Below are 11,581 nucleotides of genomic sequence, written 5' to 3'. Positions count from 1 at the left end.
TATTTTTACAACCCTTTTGGTATTCTTTGCTTTGCAAACAGCAGTTTTTTCCCGGTACCATTTGCAGTGGCTCCTCCAAGGTGTGGGAGCGCTGGGAAGGTGTGGGGAGAGCTTCCACCCCGGGGGAGCTGGGATGCAGACCCCTGGAGTGCTTTTGCTGGAGAATTGGGTTCCTTTTCCAGGCTTTTCAACTTCAGTCACCTGAAAATAGAGGTTTCCAGAGTGACTTACAACTCGGAAAGGCAGGCACCATGTTTTCAGTGCCATTAGGGATTTTGGAGGCGGGCCACCTCTCGGATCCGAAACGGAGACTGCTGCGCGGATGCGGGCTGCGGCGCAGGGAGCGCGCCAACGCTGCCGCGCCGAGGCCAACGCCGGCGTGACGGGGACCGCGCTCCGCTTCCTGCTCCTGTGGCCCGGACGGGGCCACCCCGCTCTCGGACCGGGCGTCCGCTCCGGGTGACGACCGTGTCGGCAGCAGCCCGAAGCCGCTGGCTGGTTGCAAACGAGTGAACCTGAGACGATCTCTGGGCTGAGCGGTTTTACTCTAATAACAGATTTTCTAGGGCCAAGTTCCTAAAGTCCTGCAAAAACAGGGCTTTGTCATGGAAATGCTGAGACGACATTAATGGCAGTGTCCCGAACGCAACTCTAATTAAAGAGAGGAAGGAGAACTGAAGCAGGATGTCCTGTTTGGCTGCCCAGGATGGAAAGCTTGTCACAAATAAAGTGCATTCTCGTACTTTGTCTCCATCCCTCCGCACAAGGCTTTCCCAGATTCTGCAGACATTCATTTTCTTATCTCTCCTAAATTCTTGTTGCTTTTCTTTTCTTTTGAAAATAGCTCCTCGCAAGAATGTTGTTTCTCTGCTGTATTCCCCACCGAGCTCTCCAACGCACCCATCAAACAAATGTCATCTCCTCGAGCACAAAGTGAATGTGCTTTTTATTCCTCGAACAAAATCGCTTGGACACAATAGTTGGTTGGCTCCGTGCAAAGAAACTTTCCTATTAACGTCTCAGAATAAGCTCTGGCAAGCGAGCAGGGACAGGCAAATCAAAGCGGGGAGCAAGATGGTAAATGTTTCCTTTTGAAAGCAGGCTTTCCACTGAATTAGCCCAGAATACGTTACTACCAATCTCAGAACTGCTTGCTGTGATAGCAGAAAAATAAATCAAAATCAAAAGACAGCAAAAAAAAAAAAAAAAAAGGAGGGGAAAATTGAGAAGAAGTAATAGACAGGTAATTTAGCTCACTCTGTGGCACAGGAGTCCTCATCCAACTGATTTTTGTGTTCAAATATAATCTTCTAAATTTTGGTGGCTTTGTACCTGGGACTAGTAGCGGTAAAGCCTGGATTTCGGGGTGACATCTGCGCTCAAAGCACTGTCCCAGGGCAGTGGTCTCCTGCAAGTCCTGGACCCAAATCTGACGTGTTTGGGGGAAACAAGGTGCAGCACGCAGCCCGAAGCGTGCAGCCGCGGAGCAGGAGGTGCTGGGCGCGTGGTGACGCCCCGCTCCAGGGACCCGATTTCTCCGCCACCAGCGGCCTGATGCAGATGTTACCGGCCTCGCTGCGACGTGAGCCGCGGTGCCTTTGTGGAGCGGCTCGCTGGCTCGGGGCATGGACGCTGCCTGGGCTCGTGGCGGCCGCTCCGCGTCCAGCGCTTCTGCTAGACACGTGGTCCCCTCGCCGGGGGCCGCTTCAACGACACTTGCACCCCAGGTTGGGTTAGAAAATCTGGTATCTCCTGGCTAGGGACGAGCTTCCACTGGCGTCTGCTGGCCCAGGCAAGGACTGGAAAGGGCTTCAGCTGGTCTTCAGCGCCGTGGACGACCACGCAGCCCATGGGCAACGTGTGCGGTGACTCTCCTAAGCCCACCCTTCCTCTGAGGGGAATGAAATACCTCCCGGTGTCCAGCCTGATGCATTCAACTCATCCAACACCAACTCCCTACTCTTCAAATAACCCACTGCTGCCTTTTACGCTACCAACCGATGGTTTCTCTGTTTTATCAGCTTGACCATTGCACGACAGCTTGACCATTGCACAACACTTGCTCCTGGCCGAGGGGATGAGCCCCGCTGGAGAAAGTCACTCGGGCACGCGCGGGAGCTGGGCAGGGTGTTCGCCTTTGCCTGGACATGCCGTGGCCGTGCTGTCTCGCCGCTGCCAGACTTTGGGGCTCCCTCTTGCCCCTCCGCAGCTCTCCCTCTCCGCCAGCCCCTGCTCTGCGGGTGCATTCCTGCAGCTATTTGCACATTCCCCGCGTTGCTGGCAGCGCTCCCGCGGGCAGACACCGGCCTTGCTGCGAGCTGCTGTCGCAGCGACTAGGGGAGAGTTTAGGTTTCTTCGTTCTTGCAGGTTAATGAATTACCTTTATGCACCAAGGTGCTGGCTGGGAGCTCAAGGGGAACAGAAATAGGAATAGGATAGGAAGAGGCAAATCCCTACCGAGGGACTGCACAGCAATTTTTGTCTGCTCCATACACCCACTCACGCACCGTTCTTCTACCAACGTCCCAGGCTTAACGTGGTGACGGACTCAATGTGGTTCCCTTGCTGTCAACAAGACTTCTAAACCTGAGTCTCACTCAGGCTTCAGCTGGGTGGGCTTGGTTTGAAAATTTGGGCAGTAAAAGGCCAAAATGCCTCTTGGAGCTGCCGGCTAGTTAATGGTTGGGGCGAGGGAGCAGACGGGCTGGAGCGTGCTGGAGGGTGACACCGCTTCCCGCAGGCACTGTGTCACCTCTGCCCAGCGCCAGCCTTGCAGCCGTATGACCTTCGCGGAGATGATGCTCGACCTGCTCAGAGGGGACAGGGTTTTTCACTCTGGCTCTTTATCAGTCCCGGTTTTGTCCCTCCGAGCGCTGGCCGGAGCATCCCTGCAGCTGCATGCACCGAATCCGGACGACTTGGGAGAAGAAAAGTGGAAGCCTGCCAAGATATATTTGGAGAATGGCAGCTTTAGTATCAAGAGGTGATTTCATCCGAGCTCAGCTGTTAGGTGTCCGTGACGCGCTGTCAGAGGGGCTCCGCTCCTGGGCTCCCCTGCGCAGCGATAAGCCGCAGGGGCCAGGGGAGCTAGGCCGGCTCCGCTGAAACCAGTGAGGCCGCCCACCTGGATAAACCAGGATGGAGCAACAAGAGAGCACAAAATAATCTGCTTAACCATTTGGCCAAATTCATCCTTCCTGCCCTGACCGCAGAGGAGCTCCCCCCGGGAGAAATTTGGCCCATTTTGTCTAATTAGTTTCTCTCCTCCTGACGCTTGCTGACATTTGCTGCTGACATTGCCCAGCCGCGGCTTCACCTTCTGAACAAATATTTTCCTTGGTGGGAGAAAACCTGCTCCGAGGAGCTTGCGGGAGCGTGTGGGAACGCTGACCGGGGCCGCGTCCCCGGCGCTCTCCCGGGGCCCCTGCTTGTTCCCGCGACCAGCTCTGGGGCTGAAGTGCTTAGTGCCCATGGGGGTAAGATGCTTAAAAACCTTTCGAAGTCTCAGCTCCTGTATTCTCCATCTCTGGAGCTGCCTTGGGGATCTGGCTTGCGTGAGGGGAGAAATAAATACAAAGAAATGGTTTGGGCTTGGTAGGACTGTCTTCCTGCTCTGAGGATATTCAGGCCCCCTGAAATGGCGACTCGGGCCACGGCTGGGACTCACGGGGAGATCACACAGATCATCTTTTGGCACTTAGTCAAGCCCCTGAGGCCTCGCGTCAGATCCTCTTCCCAGGAAAACCTGGAGAGGGTTTTGTCGTTGACTGAAAAGGGACAAAAAGTGGTAGTGAGAGTGTGAGTCCTTGGCCACATAACAGCTCGAGCTGATGCCCTCCCTATAAATAGGAGGAAGGCAAGGGGAGCTACGAAATCTCATCTGACCTGCTGGACTGGCAAAATGTTGGGGAGGGACAGAGAGAAGTAATGGTAAATATGGTAAATGGTAAATATTTTGCAAAAAAAAAAAAAAAAAAAAAGCCCAGGGACTGTCCCTCCTGAGCAGGAACTGTTGACAGATTTTGGTGACGCCCTTCACCTAGGATAACTAAAGGGACCTGAGCAATGTAGCGTTTGCAGTAAGGCCCCACCATTTGAATGACGGTGCTGGCGGCCGCTGCAATCTTTTGTCAGGAAAAGGCCTTTATGACTATATTTGTGCAGGCAGCTCTAAATGCTTAGACCTTTATTCTTCCAAGCTTTTAAACTAAAGGTCATTTTCTCTTCCCTTCCAGAAAAAAAAAAAAAAAAAAGAAAGAAAAAAAAAGGTGAATTCCTCTTGACGCAGATCCCCTTCCCCTCTGGATGGGAGTTTAATTGTTCTTGCAAGCAAACTCGAAATCTGCCCCTTGCATTCACTTCCTGTTTCCTGCCAGAAAGGAAACAGAGATTTCTGACTCTGTGAACTAGTCCTTTATTTAAGGATACAAGAAAATAGCTAAATGCTAATTCAGTGTAGTGCTATGCACTTTACCATGCTGCACTGCAAAACAAAAGAAAGAGAAACACATACCCACCCTTCCCAGCTGAATTGTAAACTGCACAGTGATTTGAGTATAATGGGTATTTATGAAAGTTATACTAAAACATTCACTGAAGTCCAATGCAAACCCAAACCATTCAGTCAGGAAGTTTCTAGCTACCAAAAATAATCGCCAGGCCCTGGCTAATATTTTTAATGATCATGCGTTCTCGGGAATTTCCTCTTCCCTCCGTGGAGATAAGTGATTAAACAAAATAATGGCAGTGGCCATTTTGATACACTGCAACGTGTCAGAGAGGACTCATATCAACAGTTCTTTTTTTGTATCTTTTTCCTAAGTCTTGACTTCTGCATTCACTGTTTGACTTAGGCTGAATTCCACTTCTCTATTATGTTTCTGAAATCCAGTGAAGTCAGCAGAAAAGCCATGAAAAGTTTCCTTGGTAGGACTTTTCAGCCAAGGTATAAGATCCACTAATGGGGAGACATTTATCTATTACACGCTTTATTAATTTTATAAAAAAGACATCAAGCTCTATTCAGCTGTGTGTTATTTGGTTTAATATCCATAAGCACTAGCTAATTTCTTTAGGACGCCATTAGTTTAACGTCCCTTCCATTCTTCTGGACTTCTCCATGGAGACCTCTTCTGGATTGCGTCCCACGCAAATGAGACCAGAACCGGCCCTTTGAGTGTATTTTTCAATACACCGAGTATTTTTCACAATGAAAACTTTTAATCATTTGCAAGTGCTCTGCATCTGGGCAGGTTTTAAATTTCAATTATTCTTGTCTGTTTACTGAGCAGTAAAACTTGTTGGGAAAGGGAGTGTCAGCTGAAAGCACGGAGGAGGAGGGCTCTGTAGCTCTCAGGACTTTGGTGATGGATGGAGCAGCCCAGAAGCTGCCTCCCCAGGACTTAACACCATTTTGTGCCATGCAAACAGCTTTGTTTTGGTGAGAGGGAAACATTTTCCCTTTCAGTGGCTTCACCCAGAAGCCAATGTTGTGTTGTGCTGCCCAAGTCTCCTGCTTTTGCCACATGGAGAAGCATGCCTATGTAGCACCGAATTGCCGGCACTCAGCCGCCTGCTCCGAGAGCTTTAGGCCCTTGTGGTGCGCAGCTCTTTTGTCAGCCTCTGCAAAGGGATGGCTTTTATTCTTTATCCTCTTTTTTTTGATGATATGCCTTTTTCTCCCAGACAGTCCTCATGATGTTGCATGAGGCTTTCATAGAAATTGTCACTGAAGATCTTCCAAAACCTGTGTAATTGGGTCCTTTGTAGGGAACAGCAGAGCACAATCAAAGCGAAGAGCCAAACTCCCAGATGATGATAAGTCACCCTGGAGAAATCCAGCTCATGCTTTTCAAATACACATATATGTGAGAGGCATTAAAGTAAGCAGCTTGTTGCAATAAGATACGGTTCTCACTGACTCATTAAAACAATTGTTAAGTTTGATTAGTTCTGAAAAAGTTCATGTATCACCAATGCAACTCATTAAGCTTTGAAACAGGGAAGGGACATTTTCTTGCTACATCCTCAAAAGGAAGGCAGATCGAGGGTGGTCTGTACTCTTTTTATCATTTGGTGTTACTTTATGGTGAGTATTCAAAATGCATATTTTGTGTCCACTGAAAGAAAAGTTCTGCATTTAGGATTTGGACTTTTCTGACAAAAGATAGTAACAAAAGGATTGTGAATGACAGTCAAGACTGCTTCTAGAGGACAGCAGTTATTAAACTCCGATCTGCTGTCACATCCTTGCACATCTGCTCTGATTAGAGAACGATAGAGCCACCCCTGGAGGTCTATTCCCTTAAGAGAGACTAATCAGAGAAGACTAGTCTCTCCTAACTATCTGTGTAGATGCTCCTGGTGGTGGATAGGGACAGCTGGAATTCACGGAGTGTGACGAAGGGCTTTGTTTCGGTGTGCTTCGGCAGTGGTTTTCCCGTCCGACTGGGCTTGGTGAACACTTGCTGCCAAGCAGGCACCGGTGCAGGGCTGGGATCGCACCTCCGCTCGCCGAAGAAATCAGTGAAAATGCCCCGGTTCCCCGGGCTGTACGGAGCCCAGCGCTCGGGCCCTGATTCGGTCTGGGGTAACCGCCCTGCACGGGGGCTTCGAATGAGAAAGGCCCTCGCAGCCCAGGCCCGCAAGCTGCGGAAGCCGGCTTGGTCCTCGCATGGGCAAGGAGGCACGCCGAACCCCATGGTGTGGATGTGATCCACCCTGTGTGTCTTTCCATCGCGCCCGGGTTTCAGAGATACGGTCCTGCTCAAATATTTTCTGAGTGTGTGAAAGCTTGCTCCAGTAAGGGGAGGTATCTGCGAGAGATATAAAGCTGCCCTGGCAGGACAACACTGAAACCTTATCTCGCACCAGAGGGAAGATAAAGGAGCCCTTTACCATGCTGGCTTAGCAAAAGAGAGGCTCTGGGGTTTTTCCCGTCTCTATCGCAACAATAGCAGCAGGGCATGGCCTCTGCAGAAGACAGCAGCTTGCACAGTTCTTAGTCTCTGCTCTCTCTCACTTTCTCTCTCTTTCCTATCAGTTTTCCCTTGAACTCAAGAGCAGAGATGCCAGAGCGAGCAGCGAGAGTGGCAGCACACGGGCAGGTGAGGTGCACCCAGGGCTGATGCACCACTGCTTTTACAGCAACATATTTTCCATGGGAGATATTACATGCAAAGCAAACCTCTTCGAAGGCTGACCTCGACGACACAAGCTGTCCGGCGCTTTGGTTTCCCTGTGCCTTCCACGCAGTGCGTGAGCATGTGCTTAGCCGTAAGCACGTGCCCGCGTGCTGCTCACAGTAGAGGTATTTCCCTGACCGAGGCTGTGTCCCAGGTCCCAGCTTGCTACTCACATGAGCAGCCTTTACATCGGCGTATGTCCATGTTCAAGTCAAGTCTTGGAAGAACCTGCCTGTCTTCTTCCGTAAGAAGCGCTACTTTGCAGCGTTTTGTCATCACAGCCCTAATTCTTTGTGCAACATCATGTTGAATATCTGATTAACAAATCAGTCACAATTAGCCTTTGGTGTTAATGAGCAGCTATTTGCACTGATGGGCCCAGTCTGAGGGCAAGGATGCCTTATGGGTGGCAGGACAGCCAGAACTATGTCTTTATTCCCAAAATGGACACTTCCATGAGGAATGAGAGTGCATTGTGCCAGGTGTGGCTCAAAAAGGAGAACTGGGTTTTGCCCAAAGTTTTTTGGTTTTTTTGGCTCTTTCTGATCATTCTTTTAAATGAAAGACTAATAATCAAATTGCTAAAGGACCAAATATTCCCCAACCAGCTCTGTCAAAAGAACCTTCCCCCACCACAGGGCTGGACAGCTCGTGATGGCAGAGACCCCCAAACCGCTCAGAAAGCATCGGCCTGTCTGCCTGCTCCGTCTCATCCACCTGGGAACGCTGGAGCACGCTGCTCGGCCCCATCTCGCACCAGTGATGGTGTGCTCCTGCTCACAGCCTCCCCTGTTCTAACAGCACTGGTTTTTTTTCACCAATATGGAAATTTCTGTGGGAAAAGCACAATGTCAGTTAATCTTTCAAACTTCTGGGCCTCAAGCTTCAAAACTCAATTTTTTAACTGAAAGTTTTTGAAAGTTTTGGGGGAACTTTTTTTGAATTCAGACTTCTCAGAGATGGTACTTTCTAAAACAAAAAATGTGGATAAAAGTTCTTCTCATATATGATTTTCACCAGGAGGAAACAGATCTGTTTTCCAGCGAGGCTGCAGTTGTCTGCCAGACTCCTGAGGTTCTCCCCACGCAGCGAGGAGCAGTAACGAAGAATACGACCTCTGAATTTGATTAATTACGTCTGCAGTGCGCGGGTATTCCCACGGCACCCTCAAAACTCCTCCAGTCCTGCCCCAGCGCAGGAGGCGTGCCGTAAAATCCGGGATGGACTCTCTCAGCAGCGCTGTCTTGTTTAGTTTTTACCGGTGTCCTCACCCCAGGGACCATCCTGGGACAGCTGAGCAGGGCTTGGATGTGCCGCTCTCCCCTGGGAACTCGTGAAGTCTCGGCGTGCAAAACCTGCAGGCGGTTTTTGTCCCAGCCCATTTGGTGCCTCGAAGGAAATGTCCTCTACTGCAGCCAAGGAAAGAGTTGGCTGATCCAAGGGATGACGGAGCAAGCAGGGTGCATAAGAAAGGCCCTTAGTGAAGAAATCTGGCTGCGTAGGGCTCTGGGGCCTTACCGGGCACGGTGGCTATGAGTGCCCAAGCAATGGCGTGGGCATGCTGGGGAGCAGCATCAGGACCTCATGCTGGGTCCTCCAAAGAGGTTCAGGTTTGAAATACCATTTCATCTTACGCTTTCTGGCTCGAGTGAGCATCTGCTCTTCTGTTGAGGCGAGAACTAAACCCCGTGAAAGTTCACCACACCTGAAATCAGGAGTTAAGTTTATGTAGCAGGTTTCATGCAGGAATTTGAAAGCTGTTCACAGGTATTAGTTGGGTAAGGAGCACAACACCTCTCTGATGGGACCGGCGCTTTTATTATCCCCAGTGAGGAAACAGGCAAAAGGTGGTCAAAACAGTTTTTCTGCGGCAGATAGAGGAAGTTGGTGGAAACAGGACCCAGGCATCCTGAATCCCATGCCCTGGTCTGACGACCATTCCCAGATGCACTGTGCTCCCCAAGAAGCGGTTGTCACTCTCAGTGATTTGCGGTGGCCCAAGCCTGGAAAAATTTGACATTATGTTCCTAAATCTATCCCAGATCATGAGCCAGCTTGCTGGTAGTTGTAGCAGAGCTTTCTCTGACCCCATCCCTGTGCAAGCAGCCTGGGCTCCTCCGTCAGGCAAGGCTAGGCTGTCCTGGACTTACTGCATGGGAAAAGGCATGTCGGCTGAAGCTGTAGCTTTTGCCATCTGATTTTGCTTTATTATTGAAAGTGTCACACCTTGCTCCGGGACAGCATTCTCCCTGAGATTTGTTCATATGCTGATTAAATACCAAGTGGCTGCAACATTGCAGCAGAGAGCAGCATGCCGGCAGCCAGCTGACAGCAGCCCCAAAGGGCCAATAAACTCACCCAGGTGGATTTTACCTTCTTAGGAATGGCTGAGACTTGGTGGGAGAAGACACACTTAGCAGAAAAGTTTCCTGCAGTGAAACACTGGAGGAAAACTGATCTTAACACAAACATGGTCTCAGAGGGATTAGCGCGGGCAGGGGCTATGCAACTGCAGCTCCATCGACTTATGGGAGAGTAACAACCTGCACTAATTGACTAGTGCTAATGAGGACCCTAAAATCCCCTCCATCCCCCTGCTCGGTTCATGCCTGAGAGACCCTGAATGGCACCGAGCCAGGGCACAGCCGCAGCGTGGGCTCTGCAGCCTTGGAAAAGCACCGCTGGCTTTTGTCTGTCCGTGTATCTGCATGCTTGGTGGGTCCAGCTGCTACCTCGCCGCTGTGGGCTACCAAAAAAGTCATGTTTTCCAGGGAATTTAGAGACTGCAAGAGCGGCCGCTGCTCTGCGTGCACCGGAGGGGACGCCGGCAGGCGGGTTTGGGGCTGGCGGAGGCGTGCGTGCGGAGGCAGGGCTGTGCACAGCGGGCGAGCGGCGCGAATGCCCCCCTCCCTTTCACGCGCGCCGTCGCTGAGCCTTGGCGAACGCCCAGGCTTTCCCCAGCGCCGACTTCCACAGGAGGACAGTGGCGTGCTGGAAGACAAAGTGTCACGATTTTCAAATTTAAAAATACCCATTTTTGTGGCCTCTGGTGACCGTTTCCCGCCCCGCCAGCTACTACTAAAGAAGAGCCGTTGGGTAAACAGGAAGCGTTTTCCACGCATCCCGTTTCGCTCCTGCCGACTCCACCACCGAGACCGGAGCAGACCCGCTCCCCGTTTGGCTCGGCACGGGCGGCTGGTGCATCGCAGTGATGCGCCGTGACCTGTGTCTGCGCTGGGGCAGAGGACGTGGGAAAGGTGGCACGAGGCCAAACGTCAGTTGCTGGAATGGATAAATTTGGGGCTAGAGTTTCCCCCAAAGCTCAGGCGGGCTTCGGTTTGGAGGAGATGGAGAGGAGCCTGAGGGTCCTGGGAGCTTTTGCGGAGACTCTGTACCGTGAGGAATTGAGCAACACACACACAGTGTAACATGCGCAACTGCACGCGCACCCACACGTGTGCCCAGAAGCGACTCCTTTGCATGCACGTATTTCCCATAGCCCCTCAGCTGGTAACACTAATGGCAAACGACATGTAGCATAAACCCACTTATTCTTGAAAAGCGCGACGGGCAGCAGAAAGCAGCCTTTAAACACCCTTCTGCCAAGGAAAACAAGCAGGGTCCTTCTTTAGCCGTGCATTTACATAAACAAACAGGGGAATATTTTGCAGGTCCCAGCGGGCTCGCCCGGGCTGATATTTTGCTGAATAAGGGTGGGAGTGATCCTCCGCTCGCAGCAAGCGTGCGCACAGGCGCCCTGCGCCGCCGAGGCGCCCGGCGGCCGGCCTGGGACGGCTCTCTGGCGGCTCTCCCTCCTTCAGCCGCCCCGCGCCGAGGTCGCATTATAGGCACGTGTTTAACGCGCGGTCGCCACCAGCGTGGAGCTGCAATGCCCTCGGGATTTAGGGAACTGGGGCGATGTTTCTTCCTGCGCCCTTCCCTGCTGACTGCCTCTGGAGCGGCCACGTTGCTGGGAGCTTTCCAGCAAAAAGCGGAGCCCCCTCGGACAGGCCCGTCCCCCCCCACAGCGCTGTGGGTCAAGCGGGCGGCCGGTGCTCAGGGGTCACCTGCTGCCTCCCCCTGCCGAGCCCCGAGGCCGCGGGGTGGTAAAATACCCAGGATGGGGCCGCGGCCGCCGCGTGAGGAAATGGCCGCCGGCGCCTCGCCGCAGGGGGCGGTGAGGGAGGCCCCGCCAGGCCGGCGCCTCGCCACGGGGTGTGTGTGTGTGTGGGGGGGGGTGCTCCAAAACGCACCCCCGCCGCAGCTGTGACCCAACCCTGGGGTGTGGGGGGGTGCCGAAACCTGCCCCCGGGGCCTGCGAGCGGGGCCGAGGCGGGAGGGTGGGGGAGAGCGGCCATCTTAGGCCCGGCGCGAGGCGCGGGGCAGGGCGGTCAGCG

Source organism: Apteryx rowi, unplaced genomic scaffold (genome assembly GCF_003343035.1).
Source record: "Apteryx rowi isolate R43461 unplaced genomic scaffold, aptRow1 scaffold_19, whole genome shotgun sequence".
NCBI lineage: Eukaryota > Metazoa > Chordata > Aves > Apterygiformes > Apterygidae > Apteryx > Apteryx rowi.
This window is presented reverse-complemented; position numbering follows the sequence as displayed.